This window comes from Nymphalis io, chromosome 11 (assembly GCF_905147045.1).
Source record: "Nymphalis io chromosome 11, ilAglIoxx1.1, whole genome shotgun sequence".
In the NCBI taxonomy this organism is placed as follows: Eukaryota; Metazoa; Arthropoda; class Insecta; order Lepidoptera; family Nymphalidae; genus Nymphalis; species Nymphalis io.
This window is the reverse complement of record NC_065898.1, coordinates 5,022,967-5,040,219: the sequence shown is the minus strand read 5'-3', so window position 1 is coordinate 5,040,219 and position 17,253 is coordinate 5,022,967. Positions and strand designations below refer to the sequence as shown.

General features: G+C 31.7%; 1 protein-coding gene across 4 annotated transcripts in view; it reads right to left on the bottom strand.

The window, feature by feature from the left end:
- The window catches only part of LOC126771825 (dual 3',5'-cyclic-AMP and -GMP phosphodiesterase 11), a 224,166-nt gene that overhangs the window by 161,964 nt on the left and 44,949 nt on the right, over nucleotides 1-17,253 (bottom strand). For all 4 annotated transcript variants that reach the window (XM_050491937.1, XM_050491941.1, XM_050491942.1 and 1 more), the window contains exon 2: nucleotides 11,355-11,440. The gene's annotated coding sequence lies outside the window, so the exon portion shown is untranslated. The remainder of the gene's footprint in view (nucleotides 1-11,354; nucleotides 11,441-17,253) is intronic.

The following is a 17,253-nucleotide window of genomic DNA, read 5'->3' as shown; positions in this document are numbered from 1 at the left end:
AAAAATGTAATATTTGTATCGATTTAATTGTATAGAATATCTAAACTAAACTATTTAGACCGAGCTAAAATTTATATTATATATTATAGATATGCTATCTCTTTCTTATGTAGGCATGTGTTAAAAAAACCCAGCAATTTCAAATGTACCATTATATGTCTGTTATAAATATCTGTATGTTCGCAATTATTTACTAACTTTATAGTTAACTAAAAATTATTCAAGCTAAAGTTATCTCTGTGCTTATGAATATATATTCCTGCGGCAGAATTTTGTCAGTTCCAGAAAGCGTATTAAATTCAAAGCATTGCACTGCGATAGAATACTCGAAATTCAATAGTATTTACTAAAATATATTCAACTACTCCCACGACCAGACAAAATTAGATTTTGGACTAAACAATACGTACGAATTTATGCAAGTAATACGAAATGAATTACTAAAAAGGCTTTTTATTTATAACTAAAACAAATTTTAAAGATAATTTGTGATCTATGGGTCATAACCAAAATTATTACTATTATGATTACGCCAACCACCCACCAATATTTATTTTATAGCAGCGTTTTGGAATAAGCTCCAACCTTCTCCTTAAAAAGAGTAGAGGAGGCCTTTAGCCCAGCAGTGGGACATTCACAGGCTGTTACAGTTATGATTACGCATGAATGTAAGTAAATTTTAATGCACAATTCTTATCGGACAATTATCAAGATTGGGTTTTTTACATCATAACGTTGAACAGAATAATGGTCACCTTACTATTCTAAATTAGTTTCAATAAATAATAGAGAAAGAAAAAAAATAACCATTAATAATAGAAATACCCTTGATATTTTTTTTTTAAAACAAAATATTAACAATTAAATTTACGATTGTGTTTATATATATGTAAGAGTTCAATCGTTATACGCAATGTGTTTACCATCTATGAAATACAAAAAATTGAATATTAACAAGATTGAAAGAAATATAGCCGTACCGCGCGGTTTCAACGAATCGTTTAACTGTTCCGCCCTCGTATGTTGTAGTGCGAATAGTCAATGAATGGGCACCCTTATCAATAAATGGGCTATTTTTTTTTAATTCGAACCGCACATTCATATAAACAATACATTTTGCTTTATGTAAAAGTATATATGAAACATGTAATGATATATGATACAATATATATATGAGTTCCCAAAATTAATTGATGTGGCTTACCCCCATATATTTCTCTTTACTAACTAATGATTCATGCAGCTCTAATACGCTTAGTTCCAAGCTTAGTAGTTAATTAACGTGTACTACGTACAGAACACCGCTTATGGGTGACAAAGATATATTATGAACATACAACACTAAGCGATGTTGGCTCATATGTTACTTTGAATGCCATTAAATATTTAAATTATTCGATTCCATATCTTGTCTAAAATCCTTAGAGTTTTACTTACATTTTTATATCTGACGATTAATAAATAATGCATCTTATAATATATGTACATTATTTTTATTGTAAGACAATAGACTACTATTGGGATAAAGTAGTTAATACCTCAATTAAATTATTTATTTATTGTGAGTAGTTTAAAATATTAGAAAGAAACTTTCTAGGGAATAAGAGGTATTTAAAATGATTTATATGTAACACGTTATAAAAATAATGGCTATTCATTCTAAATCTATATATAATCTAAATTAATCACATAGTATTAAATTTAGAAGAATTTTATATTAAAAACAAATTTTATATTAAATCTCATGTTAAAAAGACATTTATTAATAAGGAGTATTCCTTGATGAAGAGGGAGAATATGGAGTGAGCATTCATTGAATTCCATGCAGGATAAACTACTGAGTTTCTTTCGAGTTTTCTAGTAGAATCTATATTCCCGACCGATTGTAAATTGATAATTCCTATTTAATTAAATTATATTTTTATTTTCAGTATAACCGTTATACTGCTTACGTGAATAAACAGCGCTGCTGACAAATATTTAATGTGCTTATTTTGAATGAGATAGACTCGTCGATATTGTAAGAGATTCTTGTTGGGCGCCTCGAGTGGGATGTTCTATTTGTTGAAAAGATAGATGTAAAGGCAAGTAGTAATATGGGAATTAAATTGATACAATTTAATCGCATGTAAGTGACTTTGGTTATTGTTATTGTACGGCAACGGATTTGGTATTCAAAAATAGTTCGTGTATACCTATTTTACAAGTAAAGTAATATTTTTTAATGACTTCTATACTAGACTAGTTACAACTAGTTATTCAACTAAAAACCTAAAAAACTAGGCACTTTATAAAAATACATAAACCAAAAATTAATAAAACAATACTGTGTTGGTGTTATCGGAAAAAGATAAAACTGGACTCACTAGACAAAACTTACTTATGTTATTAAAACTTTCGTGATGTCTAACACATGTATGTGCCGCAACTTGGCCCAAAATAACTTTAGGCACATCCGTAAGTTTAAGAAGTGGATGCTTATTTTATTATGATTCGCGATAGCCAAGATAACTCATAACAATGTGTTACAGTTCAGATACAATCAACTATAAAGAAAATCTTATTTAGATTTTATTTATAAATAAAGTTAATAGTTGACAGCAATTACTGGTAAATTCACAGACTATTGCTTGGCTGTAAGTGTCACACTACTGGGCCAAAGCCCCCTCTCGTATTGAGGAGAAAGTTTGAAAATGATTCCACCATGCTGCTTCAATAATATTGGTGGATATGCAATAAACATGTGATAGATTTTTATTCAACACATGCAAGTTTTCCTGCACCATTTAAATTTGAGTCATAATTTCATTTTTATTGTATTAGGTAGGCAGACTGGCAATTCGGCAGTATAATGATACGCTGTCACCACTGCCCTTAAACATTAGCGCTGTAGGAAATATTAACTATTCCTTACATCGATAACGCGACACCAACCTTGGAAACTGAGTCCTTTGTGCCTGCTACACAGGCTTACTCACCTTTTAAACCGGAAACATCAATGCTATATTTAAGGAACTAAGTTATTCGAAATAATAAGATTAACGTCATACGTACTACGAGTGCATAGATACGCCAGTATTGCAATTAGGACACAATATAATATACAACAAGATAGAAGCTGTTACAAAAGTGGAATAACTAACCTAACATAAAAGGTTTTAAAGAAAGTGTGACAAATAAATTATCGACAAAATGAATAACATTAAACTTCAGTGTCTAAATAAGACGTCCTTGTGAAAATTTACACTGTCTATATTTTAGCAGAGGAACAATTAAAGTAGATACCTTCTTAAATTAAAATGTCAGAGCTTTTAGAGTAAAACGCAAATTTATCTTGACGTATTGAAAATGTCCCCGTTATTACGCGCTTATGCCTAACGCTTGGATTACATTACATTCCATGGTAACATTTATATTATTGTCGTAAATATAAGTTTTAACAATATAAATCGTAATAGTAATAATAAAAGTATTCGTAAAATGAATATTAACAGAACATAAGCTAGTAATTCTAAAATCGATGTTCTATTTATTTTAACTCAATATTATTATTTCTCTTTATAAATGAATTCAATATTATTACTATTCTATAAATATAAAATTAAAGAAACTATAAAATTCAGCCACACAATTATTCCTAAACATCAGAAACATACACTAAAACTGATTTTATCGAAATCAATAAAGTAAATGAACGGAATGTAAGAAACAGAATTGTATTATAATATAAATAATTTAAAATATCATATAAAATAGTCTAAAACTCATAAGTTCTCATCTTAATTAAAATAAATTGTTTGGCCTTCATCAATATCAGCACTTGAAAGTGATTAATAAACTTTCTTATCATCCATTAGTCGTGTCAAGAGTAACGGTAAACAATACCACAGCCTCGAAGCATTTTCGAACATTTATTCCATTACAGCGATCCTTATCAGAAACAAAATAGGGCGCGTCGACTAACTTCTGAAGGTCGGAACTCGGAATATTTTCATTCATTAAAGTAAAACAACAATTATTTATAGTAACAACCACTAAATTGCCTACTGCTGTGCTGAAATGACCCCCTCTACTGTTAAAAAGCTTTGTTGCTTATTCAATTACACTAATTGAGTACGGGTTAGTCAATATAAATATATGTGACAAAATTTAATTCCGTACATACAAGTTTTGTAACGTATTAAACACAAATTTGATTTGAGCCAGCGACTTTTTAAGATCCAAGCTTTATATCAACTGAGCCAACCCGACTCTTGTCAATTTATAAAATTATGAAACTATTATTAAGCACAAGCAATTAGCGTACATAAGGTGTAATAACAAGATTTTATCAGTAATGGAAATACTAGCTAAATGGTTTTTGATTATAATTAAGTGCAAGATTTGAATAATTGATTGAAAATATCCCAAAATATTGTAATTGTGTTTTTTGGAAGGATGACAATGTGAAGGTATGTCTTTGAGGGTCTTATGTATGATCGTATCGGTTTCTTTTGTCTTGCAAATTTTGAGTATAAATATTGTTATTTCTATTGTTTGTAAAATATTGTTATTATTATTGAAACTATCACTATATATATAGTTAAGTTCTTAATAACTTTGATTTGTCATGCAACTTTACCCATGATAAAAATATTCTAATGTCCAGGGCCAAAGATTTTGTGGTTTCAGAGGCTGTTACGTCCAGACCAAAACCTCGGGATCAGCAAACTTCTAAGGTTACAATTAGAGTGCACTATGCATAACTGCTTTGATCATTTTAAATTGTATACAGAGCAAGATATAACATTTAATTTCGATAAAATATTTGTTAAAAGACCACTAAAACAAAAAGGCAAACTTATATAGGTTTAAAAAATTAAAAATCATTAAATCATTAACAGCTGGTATAGTTCTAAGAGTTGCTCGTGATATTCTGTAAAAAAAAACTCGAAACTCACAGCCAAACAAGATCGTTTTGTCAAAAAATGAAGGAAAAGTCAAATAGTGAAATATGTCTTGACAATAATACTTATAAAATTTAAGGGCTGTACTGTAGTGTGTAACAAAATAGCGTATCACCCTAAAGTCGATGCCACGAGTGTGATATGAAGATAATTCTAAGAGCATAGCACCGCTGCTACAGCTGTCGTAGGTGAATTACGGTTTATCAATCATAAAGAAAACTGATTCGGAGAATTGAGCAATGATTTATTTCACGAGCATAATTGGCACCTAGGTAATGTGTTCCGAGATTACAGGTATTGTAATCTGCAACAGCCGGGTTATATACTACTACATAAAATATTTTATGAGTCATGAAGTTTCTCCGAGAAACCATCGATATATATTTACGTGTGCAATATTTATTCTATCGTTTAAGGAAATCGTTAAATCGGAAATGATTCATAATTTAACGGGGACATGTGCATATTTCTTCTCTGGAATATATTCCAGTGCAATGTTTTATTTAGTAGGTATTAAAATGTGTCTACTCTGTCTTTTATCATTGACCTTTAATTTGAAATATAAAAAAATAAAACATTTACTTATTTCGATTATGATCAGCTTGTTTAGTTTCTAACATTATAATATCTACAATTCTCCTCTGTATGTTTCTATATTGAGTAATTTTATATTTATTTATTTTAGCTAAATTAGCAAAGGCCTCATTGCTGGCAATGCTCTTCACGGAAATCACGTCTCGTTAAGCGCCTGGATTCTTTCCGACCGTGTTGGTTGCCCATTTTAATATAAAAAGAAAAATAGAGACAACATGTGTGTTTGCGAACACATTAATGCTTATATGTACGCGCAGATTACTAACTTCCTATAAAAAGGATTGCCTAAACCGAAAACAAGGAAGACAAGACTATTTCCATTTCTAGGGTAGGTATAACTTTCTGAGCTTTTGTTTAGCCGTTTTTAAATATATTTCCAATATTTAATGATTTCATGTAAAACAGAACAACATATAATAAATAAATATGTATGTTATTCGTTTTTTATAACGCATATAAGTCATGATTAATAAGGAATATCTGTTCACATTGTTTACATTAACGATGTGTTCATAAAGATTTATTCCGCTATAAGCCGTGACAATAATTCATGCGAAACTTATCATATGAAATTATGCATATGGTCTTCGAATGTATTATGATAAGTCACGCACATACAATAACGTGGATCGAGTTCTGAAATAAGTCATAAACATACAATATATCATTATATGTATAGTAGATATGAAACTTATGTACATGCTTGTAATATATTACATAGTTAAGGATTTATCTGATTGTCTTCTTGTACGTAGTAATTTAGATTTTGTATAATTGCATTTGTTTATCTATATTTATCAGTTTTTGTCTCCTACTTGGTTGAGTTGTATATCTTTATAATTTTATTGTTTGTAATCGTAATTAAAACTACTCGGTAGCTGAAGCTTAGTCCACGTTATACCTTTTTGATCAAGCGATTAGCTGCATATCTCGAGGTCCTAGATTAGAATCCCGGTTAGCTCTAATGAAAAGTATTGTTTTTTTTTGTCATTGAAAATCTATCTAGCAGCTTGGAGTTAAGGAGTGACTGTCACTGCACATAGACTGCGTTGCCGGCCCTTAAGGAATCAAATGAAATGAGTGATCAATGATTGACTAAGAAAAACCGTAGCATAAGCATAATCGCTTCGTCAGACATTTGTCTGAGCTTAGTGATTTTACCGCCAAACTGCTTTTACCGGTTTGAAGAAATTAGCCGGAGTAATTACAGATAAAAGAGATATAACATCTTACATAGAAGGTTAGAACTTGTATGGTCGGCGGCGCATTAATGATATAAGAAATGGTGCGTACATTTAACATTGCTAATGTGTATGGCAGAAGTTACTATTGACAATCAGTTCGTCCAATGACCTCTGTACCTTCGTTTTATAAATTAAAACCTAACAAAGTTACCATAAACAATCTCGAATAGATATTACATTCGTAAAAATTTAGACATTTAATGTAACCTCTAATGATAAGAATACTAATTAAGATCTAATTTTGATCGCAATGTATTTTTTTTATTCGATAAACATACCTAAAGATGGAATATGTAACATTAAGAAAAAAATACGTTTGGAATGTCTACTGGGACCACGGCAGAGTTAATTATACGACGAAGTCGTAAAACGTACCTACCTAGATAATATTATTGCTTACGAATATAATTACATTCATGTGCATGTTTGCGTGTTGTAAAATAACGTCAATTACTCCCTTTGACATGTCCAGACAGGCTACGTGCTAGATTAATTACAATGTTGGTGACGAGTTGGAACTTGAAAATTATTTTGAGGGTAATTTTAAACGAAAAAAAGGATAATGCTATTAAAATGAAACGTTACACAAATGTGTTTCGTCGCCCTACATGGAAATTCAATTTAATTTCATCCATTGTAATTAAAAAAATATGTGAATAAAGAGTTATGAACGTTTGCGTCCGTTTGGAGTTTTGTTTATTCGGAGTTTATTTTTAATAAATCAGTGAATACGTTCACATTATAGAAGGACGTATTGTATACGTACGGAGTTATAATCGGTGTTATAAAAATGTATAATATATTAGCAAAACGAAATTCCTTCAAAATCCGCCATTTACAAACCAAACAGTATGTTAATTGCACCGAAAAGCCTTAATATTAAACTCCACATTTATACTATAAACAGTACAGCACCGTATCTTGCATATAACCCGTCATCCATATTTCCGTCCTTGGTGTTGATAAATTACTTAAAATTTACATAATACGGTAGCAATTAATAGCAAAAATGATTTTATATATATAGTCGTCGTCGTCATTTCTCGGAATGTCAACTAAAATTAATACTTTCACAAAAAATGTTTTGTATCTTTACATCCTGGCAACCCTAAATCAATTTATATATAGTAAAATAATAATATATGACATTATTAATTTTAGAGAGAGTGGATGCACTCTCATATTTTTAAAGGCCAGAATTTAAAAAAAAGTTTCTTTGAAACCACTTGCGGCGTTAAACATATTTCATTACAGGAATATTCGATAGAAATGATGTCCAAATAAATCCATTAAAAACGTACAATAACAGTTTGAAATGTAGTGATGTTTTAGAACGTTGTTATATAAACAAAGATATATAGTTGATAAGTACACGAAACGTAAGCTCCATTATGTTTCTCATAATTATTGACCAATACAAGTAATATTAAGGATCCCAGACAATCACGTATGAGATCTCAGACCACACACTGCATCGGTTACTCTATTGAAAGAACAATGGTTTATGTTTAATCGTGTTAAAATTTTAAGGGTGAGTCAGTACAATTACAGACAAAGGGGAATATCAACCAACATGGTTGAAAGCACATTGACAATACAATAAATCGATCATTCTGAGCCCCACCCTACAGATTAAAACTGGATTATTCTAAACTAAGCAATTACTTAGTTACCATTTGTTTTAAAGCTTTAATTAATGAATTTTATTCGCAATGTCAAATTCTATAAATGTAACTGAGAACAACGACCATCAATTATTTCGTGACACTTTTCAACAATAAAGAAACAACGTTATATTATACTATTTTATCAAAAAATATGATTTGTTAAGTGATAAGAATGGCAGTCGATTTCAGATCGAGTCCGCATTGGATTATTGATTCTGCTATTAAAGGCGCATTAACTAACGATAGAATACGAGCATAAACAAAAAATAATAATATTAATGTGTGTACATATATAACATCATCTTACATTGAAACTCAAATACATATCCTCATTCAAAGTGTAAAGTAACTGAATGTAGATGACCCAAAACTGGGCTAAGACCACTTCACCACCACGCAGCTCCAATGCCGGTTGGTGGATATACATGTGAAAGACTTTCATTAGACAAGTAGGCTTCCTTACAATATAATCCTTCATCATCGTGCTGTATTATAAACTCAAATTAAGCACATGAAAATTAAGTGGAGCTTGCCTGGATTTGAACACGAAACCATCGTTTAAGATTCCCGTGTTCTAATCACTGCACTCGGCGACATCCGCTCACTTATGTTATTATTTATTACTATGTGAAGAACTAAGATGCTTGAGATTTCCTGAATGTTAATGCTATTCATGTATACAGGAACGACAGCACTCAATCATAATCTATCAAACTTAACAAGTTGTTTATGTTAAGAATACAAGAACATACAACAGCGTACTTTATCATTTTAAGATGTAGCTTAGTATTATGTAAGATTGAAATTATACGAAAGTAATATTGGTGTAGTTCACAGTTCTTGAACATTAAGGATAATATGTTTCAAAATTAAAGCCAAATTGTTGTCGTTTGCTTTGGCTGTAGGCTAATTATCATAGGCGAAATTTTGTTCTGCGGTCGCCATTATGTATATTTATACACATATATTACAAATTATTCTTTTAGGTATGGAATATTTTGTGATATGTCAAATTTGTTATTGTTTGTATATAAACGAGTGTACTAAAACCCATTCCCGGGAAATATTGCGGTTTTCAATTGAACGATGTTACCAAAATTGGGAGATAGGAATTAGTTCTGGTATATTCATAATTACTTGCCTAATAAATATATAAGTGGCCATAATAGGTTGCTCATGATATACGGCTACAGAGGCCCATCTCAAAGGAGATTAGTCAGTCGCACTGGTATAATATATATTAGAATAACATAGGTACTTCTAATCCCTCACTAATATTCCGATGAAACGGCAATCCGACGCGACCAGGAGACATCAAAGGGCCAACGGCTACTCGTACTTTCTGAGGCAATCCAGATAGCTGCTTATCAATTTCTGGCGGAAAAACCAATAACCCTTACAGCCCCAATCCAAGATTCGCACCCGGAACCTCCTAGCACCCGCATCCACTAGACTAACTAGCCCAGTAGGCTAAAGAGTAATGATTTTATCAAAGTTAAAGCTATTAGGAAGAACCCTAAGTGCACTATCTAATTGTGAAACTGTTCGTGCTAGTGTAAACTATTTAAGTAGCCTTAACAAGTTCAAATGTGAACTCCTGACAAACGTATTTGCAAATATTATATATGAACACGAAAACTTGTCAAATATAATTACAGAAGATATTACAAATGAAAACAAAAATAAATTAGCATATTTTTTTAATTGAAATTATACAAATTAACGGAAAAGTATTTAATAATAAGGTCTTCATTCAGAGATGTAGTGTATACAAACAAAAGGTGTTAAGAAACAAAGATATAATCGCTCCACTAACCTTATTTTAAAAAGGCGAAATTTATTTCAATAAATTAAAAAAAATATATTTTGTTTAGTCCATCTTTTTTGATAACAATATCAATAATATTGATAACTTAAATGTACTTAGTTATTTAAATAGTAATTTTAATTTTCTCTTATGTTTTAAATTTAATACTGTTAAATTAATAATGGATAATTGACATAAAATAACTGACTATCATTTTATAAAAAATGTTAACTGTAGTAAAATTTATAAATAAATTAAATTTATAAATTTTACTACAGTTAACATTTTTAAGTGTCGTTTAATTGGTATAATTTGATATTGTATAGTATTTTAATTTAATTGGCTTACAATGCTAATGAGTGGAAACCAAGTTTTTATTCACGGTATTTACGAGATCGCGAGTGCTCAGTGCCGGGGGATCCGGTCGTCGTCGTCATAGTTTTCAAAGTTCACTGATACCATTTCTGATAACAATATTCTGATTGATAAAATTAATTCTGCTTTCATAATATATCGCTTTTTATAAGTTACTAACATGCCTGTCTTCCTATTTCTTAACATTATATATAAATATGCTATTTGTGTGCACACAGTCGAGTTTATATTTTCATTTTTAAAATAACCGCTATAGTATGGGAGCTTTGTGTTGTAATTTATCAAGATTTAATAGTTTCCCAGAGTTTAAGTTATTTGGGGCAACCGTAATATTACTTCTTTGATTAAGGTGTAACATAAGGTACTTTTTTCTCGATAAATCACATTTCGATAAACATGTCCACTATGTCCACCTCTAGTGAATATTTTGTAACATTTGTATTTTTTTATGTGTAAACGTCTAAGCGCTCGGTCTAACTAAGACAAGCGTCGTTTGACGCTCCTGTACCTTGGCAATTACACCATTTTTTTTTTCTAGGCAGCATCCTAGTCCAAATATATTCCAAATATATCCTTACTATTATTGTCATCCATACAGGTTTTCACTCGTCTCTAAGACGACGTTTATTACATCCATCTATCAATATGAGGTACTAAGTTCGCACTAACTCTACTATTTTACTAAAAATTCATTCCATAAATTCAATTCAATAAAATTTACCTGGCTTCCTCCGCACTCGCCACTGCACCGGCGGCGGCGCCGGGCTACCTGGGCCCGACGATGCCAGCTTGAATCCGTCACTACACCTGAAAACACAAATATATACATTTTACTAATGAATTATAAAACATGTCTTAATATGTTATTAGCAATCATGTCAAATTATTATTGCATCTCAATCAATCAATCAATCAATCAACAGCCAATCGTTGTCCACTGCTGAACATAGGCCTCTCCCAAGGTGCGCCAAAGCTCCCTGTCCTCCGCCTTCCGCATCCAGTTGGTGCCCGCCACCTTCTTAAGGTCGTCGGTCCACCTGGCTGGAGGGCGCCCTACGCTGCGCTTGCCGATTCGCGGTCTCCACTCTAGGACTCGTCTGCTCCAACGGCCATCGGTCCTACGACATACGTGACCAGCCCACTGCCACTTCAGCCTGGTAATTTTGCAAGCTATGTCGGTGACTCCGGTTCTTTTCCGGATAATCTCATTTCTGATCTTATCCTTCAAAGATACTCCGAGCATAGCTCGCTCCATAGCACGCTGAGCGACTTTGAATTTGTGGACTAGTCCCGCAGTTAGTGTCCACGTTTCGGCACCGTATGTCATGGCAGGTAAGACGCATTGGATGAAGACTTTCGTCTTCAAACATTGCGGTATAGACGACTTAATGACTTGACGAAGGTTGCCAAATGCTGCCCATCCCAAGCGAATTCTTCGATCGGCTTCCTTCTCGAAGTTGTTCCTACCGACTTGTATTATCTGTCCTAGGTAGGTATATTCACTAACAACTTCGAGAGGTTTCCCCTCGACGTACATATATCGGTCCCGGCACGACATGCCTATTGAACATGACCTTGGTCTTGTCCAAGTTCATACCGAGACCGACACGCCGGGAAGACTCGCCTAGGCTACGCAGCATTTCGGTGAGTTGTTCCAGCGACTCTGCTATGATGACGATATCGTCGGCAAATCGAAGGTGTGAGATGTACTCGCCATTTACATTGACTCCATACCTAGTCCAATCCAGCGTTTTGAAAACGTCTTCCAACGCGTTGGTGAACAGTTTCGGTGAACAGTTATTGCATCTATAATAATTAAACATATCTGTACCAAGGCTACCGAGTACTGAAACATGTACTAATATTTTGTCTTACAAATGACTGCCATGTTATCTGCCTTTCAATCAAGGACTGACACAGTCTGGAGATACAATACAATAGTTGTAAAGTATAATACGAAAATTTGTAAATTTTGATCGAACTCGCGGCCCGAAAAGCCGGAAGCCAGCCAAAACAACGTTGTAATGTTAAACACGATTAAGAGCTGAGGGGCAAGTGTTAGGTAGCCTATGTGTTAAGTCAGGGTATATAAGCTATCTCTACTCCAAATTTCATCGAAATCCACTCAGTGCTTGCGTGAAAGAGTAGCAAAGATCTATTCATCCATCCCCACAAACTTTCGCATTTTTAACCCTTTTTTTTAAATATAGCGACATCTATTGTCAGCATTACATACTACTAAGTCTTCAAGCAGAGTAGCATCTAAAATACCTTTTTGTACCAGCGCTAATGTAAAATAGTTACAATCTTTGTCGCTAGATGGCATATTCAACCATTCTTCTATTTATTCTTTTTACGATACAATGGATTTCCCCAAGTTTAGCTTAGATATGTAAAATTTAACTAAAATTTACCAAAATAAGCATTTATTATCAAAATGTAAACTTTCATAAAAATAATTAGTCAATGAAAAATTAGGAGTTCGAAACATTAATACATTAGATCATGGTCACACCAAAGATATCGCTTTTACTATTTAATATACTAGCATCGTGCAAAACATAAGTGATGCTATTTGTTAAATTGAACTATCGTGTAATAAAATTTACATCACACAGCAAACAAACAAGATTGTTTAAAACAAAGAATTAAATAATAGTACCTAAGTGTTGACTTCGAGTAAAGTCCGATATATGACGCCATTATTTTTCAATTGCCTTGAACATATACAAAAGTAGATATCACGCATTTATATGTTATTTACTTTGTTTCATATTTGAACTGCTGCTATTAATATAAAGGTGTTTTCTCAACGATAAAAATTATCGAATAATTTGTAAGTATTTCGTATAATAATAATAATTTGTACGTAACAACAACACAGTTATTAATAACAACAAAATAATTTGTAATTAAAACTCGATGACTTATTTGGTTGTTGTTATTTAATAAAGTAATTCAACCATACCGTATTCATAAAAATCCTACATAATTGAATAGTTTTTAAAATTGTTCTTTTTACAAAAGATCTATTACTGATCACATTAATATATCAATTATAAGTTAAATCTAATAAAATTAAAGTCGCATTTGTTTTTCAGCATAATAATGTAGCTGTATGTAATAACTCATTTCTTTTCTTTTATGTAGAATAGCAAGGCGGACGAGCATATGGGCCACATGATGGTAAGAGGTCACCAACGCCCATAGACATTAGCATTGTAAGAATTACATCGCCAATGCGCCACCAACCTAGGAACCTAAGTTGTTATGTCCCTTGTGCCTGTATTTACACTGGCTCACTCACCCTTTAAACCGGAACACAACAATACCAAGTATTGCTGTTTTGCGGTAAAATATCTGATGAGTGGGTGGTATTTCGTCGACATTGCATCTTCACGGAGTAAATTATAAATAATATCTAATTGCTTTAGGGATTTTTGGTAGATATATGATTAATATGATAGTATAACATAACAATGTAGATTACGCCAGATATATTCAGCAAAAAACACTAAAAGAAAATGTTTATAGCTATGTCGCTTGTTTAGTACAAGTGGACATCAGGTATACGGTTAACCTTTTGGTACGATTTAAGATTTAACAGACATAAACATCTGCAGCGCAACATAAACTGGTATAATGGACGCCTTGGCTCTCGCGGGTGTCTTTATAGTCGACATTTTAAAATTATATAGCTCAGGTAAATCCTGAGATGAAATATCAACCCGTTATATAAACTGTTAATAAAATATATTTAATTGTACATATATTTAACGGTGTTTGCTTTGTATTCAATATAACGTAACTTAACACTTCAAAAGTGATTATAAATGCATACTTGAATTAATTTATTTCACTTACTTTGATATGTATATAACATACATGGTTATACACGTATATTAAAAAGTAAATGTAGTATGTATAGATATAAAATATTTGTTACAGTGTTGATGTATGTTAAGATTAATAATTTACAAGCCGCTCCACCAATTAGTCGTTATACTTATATTATATATATGTAGATATATTCCAACATTCACACGTCACATTATTACGATCCTTATCAGAACCAACCGAGAAATTTTCCGTGAAAAACTGGCATTCGTTAACTAATTTAAGTAAGCAGTCAATCAAGTAAATTTCATTTAAATTACAGTAATACTAATTATATATAAAATGTACCAAATTATAATAATAATATAAATAAACAAGGAGAGGAAATTGTTATAAGTTAATTAACATCGAATATTTATAGACTTTATTATATATTAATACATAGAATTGTGAGGAAGACAAAACAGGCAAATGGGTCACCTGGACAATGGGAATAATGAATGCTATTCTGTAAGAACTCACTTCGTTACTCACCCGTGACATTATATACTATTTTGGCTCAATATCACATATTATTTTCTTAATGACCGATTTCTGAGGTGACTTTTGAGTTTGCTCTTATATAGCCCTACAGTTTGAGCCTGTTCATAAAGAATGGCTCTACAGTAATTATCATTAAGCAGTGGTTACTCGTAGTTTGTTGCATAAAATGTCATTAATATGAATTAATTTACGACAATGAAAGAACACCAGCTTAGAAAATTATAATCTTTTGAAATTCAAACTCTTCTTATTGTTGTTCTTATTCATTACTTCTTTAGCTAAGTATATAAAAGTGAAAAGTGACTTTGAAAACTTGTCGTTCGAAAACTAGGTAAATGACGTTTTTGGTAGAAAGAAGGAAGTGAGAATATTATCGTTCTTGTTTGTGATGACTCATTAAGTTACGTCAAAGAACAATACAGCAACTATCACGTGATACTTTTTAATTCTACTCTTCTAATTCTTCTTATTGTGATATATTTTATTTCACTCCATAATTCAAACTCCCCAGCAGTCTTAAAAGGTTTATCCTTTTATGTAGTTTAATCTATCAATCATTATTGTTTGTTTGTGATATAACGTTTTAGCCGTTTAAAGATCGTAAAACTTTTTTAAAATAAATATAGTATTATAAATAAATACGTGCGAAATTCATAATTAATTTTTATTTATAATTAAGCTAAAACTTTAATTACAAAATATATAAATGTCTAATATAAACATTTCTAATTTAATGTAATTACTAATTCCATTCGTGTTAAAACCAAGTTCATTTTAACCTAAAATAACTTTATTACCCATTGTGAACCGTCTGCATGGTATGTGCGAATCACGCTTCGTATATCTTTTGTAAAAAATAGCTATCTATACAAGGTTTTATCTCGTCTGTTTTGCTGCTCCGATGTATATGAGAATTTTCATCTTATTTATGTAATTATAATTAATATAGATTAGCAATCCGTCCGACAATGCGCGTTGGTATTCCTCCAGTTACAAGCATGCTCCATGAATTTTCTTGGTTCAAAATCGCCCAGAAATTAGCAGTGGCTGAGATAGTTTTTTTTTTGGAAATGAATAGAAGAAATGCTGTCATTATTTTAAGCTACAAATGGTAATATGCATATCGCATGGTTACAATATATAGTGAATTATAGTTATGCATACAAATATATATATTATACTAATAAAATTGAAGTGTCTGTCTGACTTTATGTTTTAAGTTTGAGAGTTACCAAAACAATATTTATTTTTGGCTGTATTTCAATTTGTCCGGTGTACCTAATATTCAAAACAGGATTACAAATGCAAATAATATAATATTTTTACTGGTGGTAGGGCTTTGTGCAAGCTCGTCTGGGTAGGTATCACCCACTCATCAGATATTCTACCGCAAAACAGCAATACTTGATATTGGTGTGTTCCGGTTTGAAGGGTGAGTGAGCCAGTGTAATTACAGGCACAAGGGACATAAAATCTTAGTTCCCAAGGTTGGTGGCGCATTGGCTATAAGCGATGGTTGACATTTCTTACAATGCCAATGTCTAAGGGCGTTTGGTGACCACTTACCATCAGGTGGCCCATATGCTCGTCCACCTTCCTATTATAAAAAAAAAATAACCTAATTATTAAAAGGAGTATTCCAAGTTATATGGTTTAGAGTATATTTCATTAAAATCGGTTGAAACTCAAAGTTATAACTACTTTAATTTTAATTAATCTTTGTTGTCCACTTATTTAGAGTTATATATAAACAAATAAATGCAATTGTAGTGGTGTCTGTGATTTCAATATAATTGCATCTTTTTATGTTAATATGGCTATTTGCAAGTTACCAGCCATTTTAATAATTTAAATTTATACACATAAAATAATTATACACATAAAATATGTGTATAATTCAGATAGATCTCCTGTACCCTCGGTTAAAGATCATTAGACAATTTTTTACATGCCTTAATACAAACAAACTAACTTCAGCTCAGCCAACAAAAGGTATAATTTCGTGTATTGTATTTCAACTATTTTAAGTATCACTTAAGACTTACGAGCGAAACACTAAAGTTGATATAGAGTTTGAAAGATAACAAAGAAGGTTGTGAAAACTTCTAACAATAATAGCTTCGATAACTCCTTGGCTGATAAATGATATCCTTTGAAGACCGACCGATTCCGGTTCTGATATTGTTGTGATAAATTGACAAAGTTTCTTTAAGGCGTTATTAAGCGTTCGAAGACTTTTG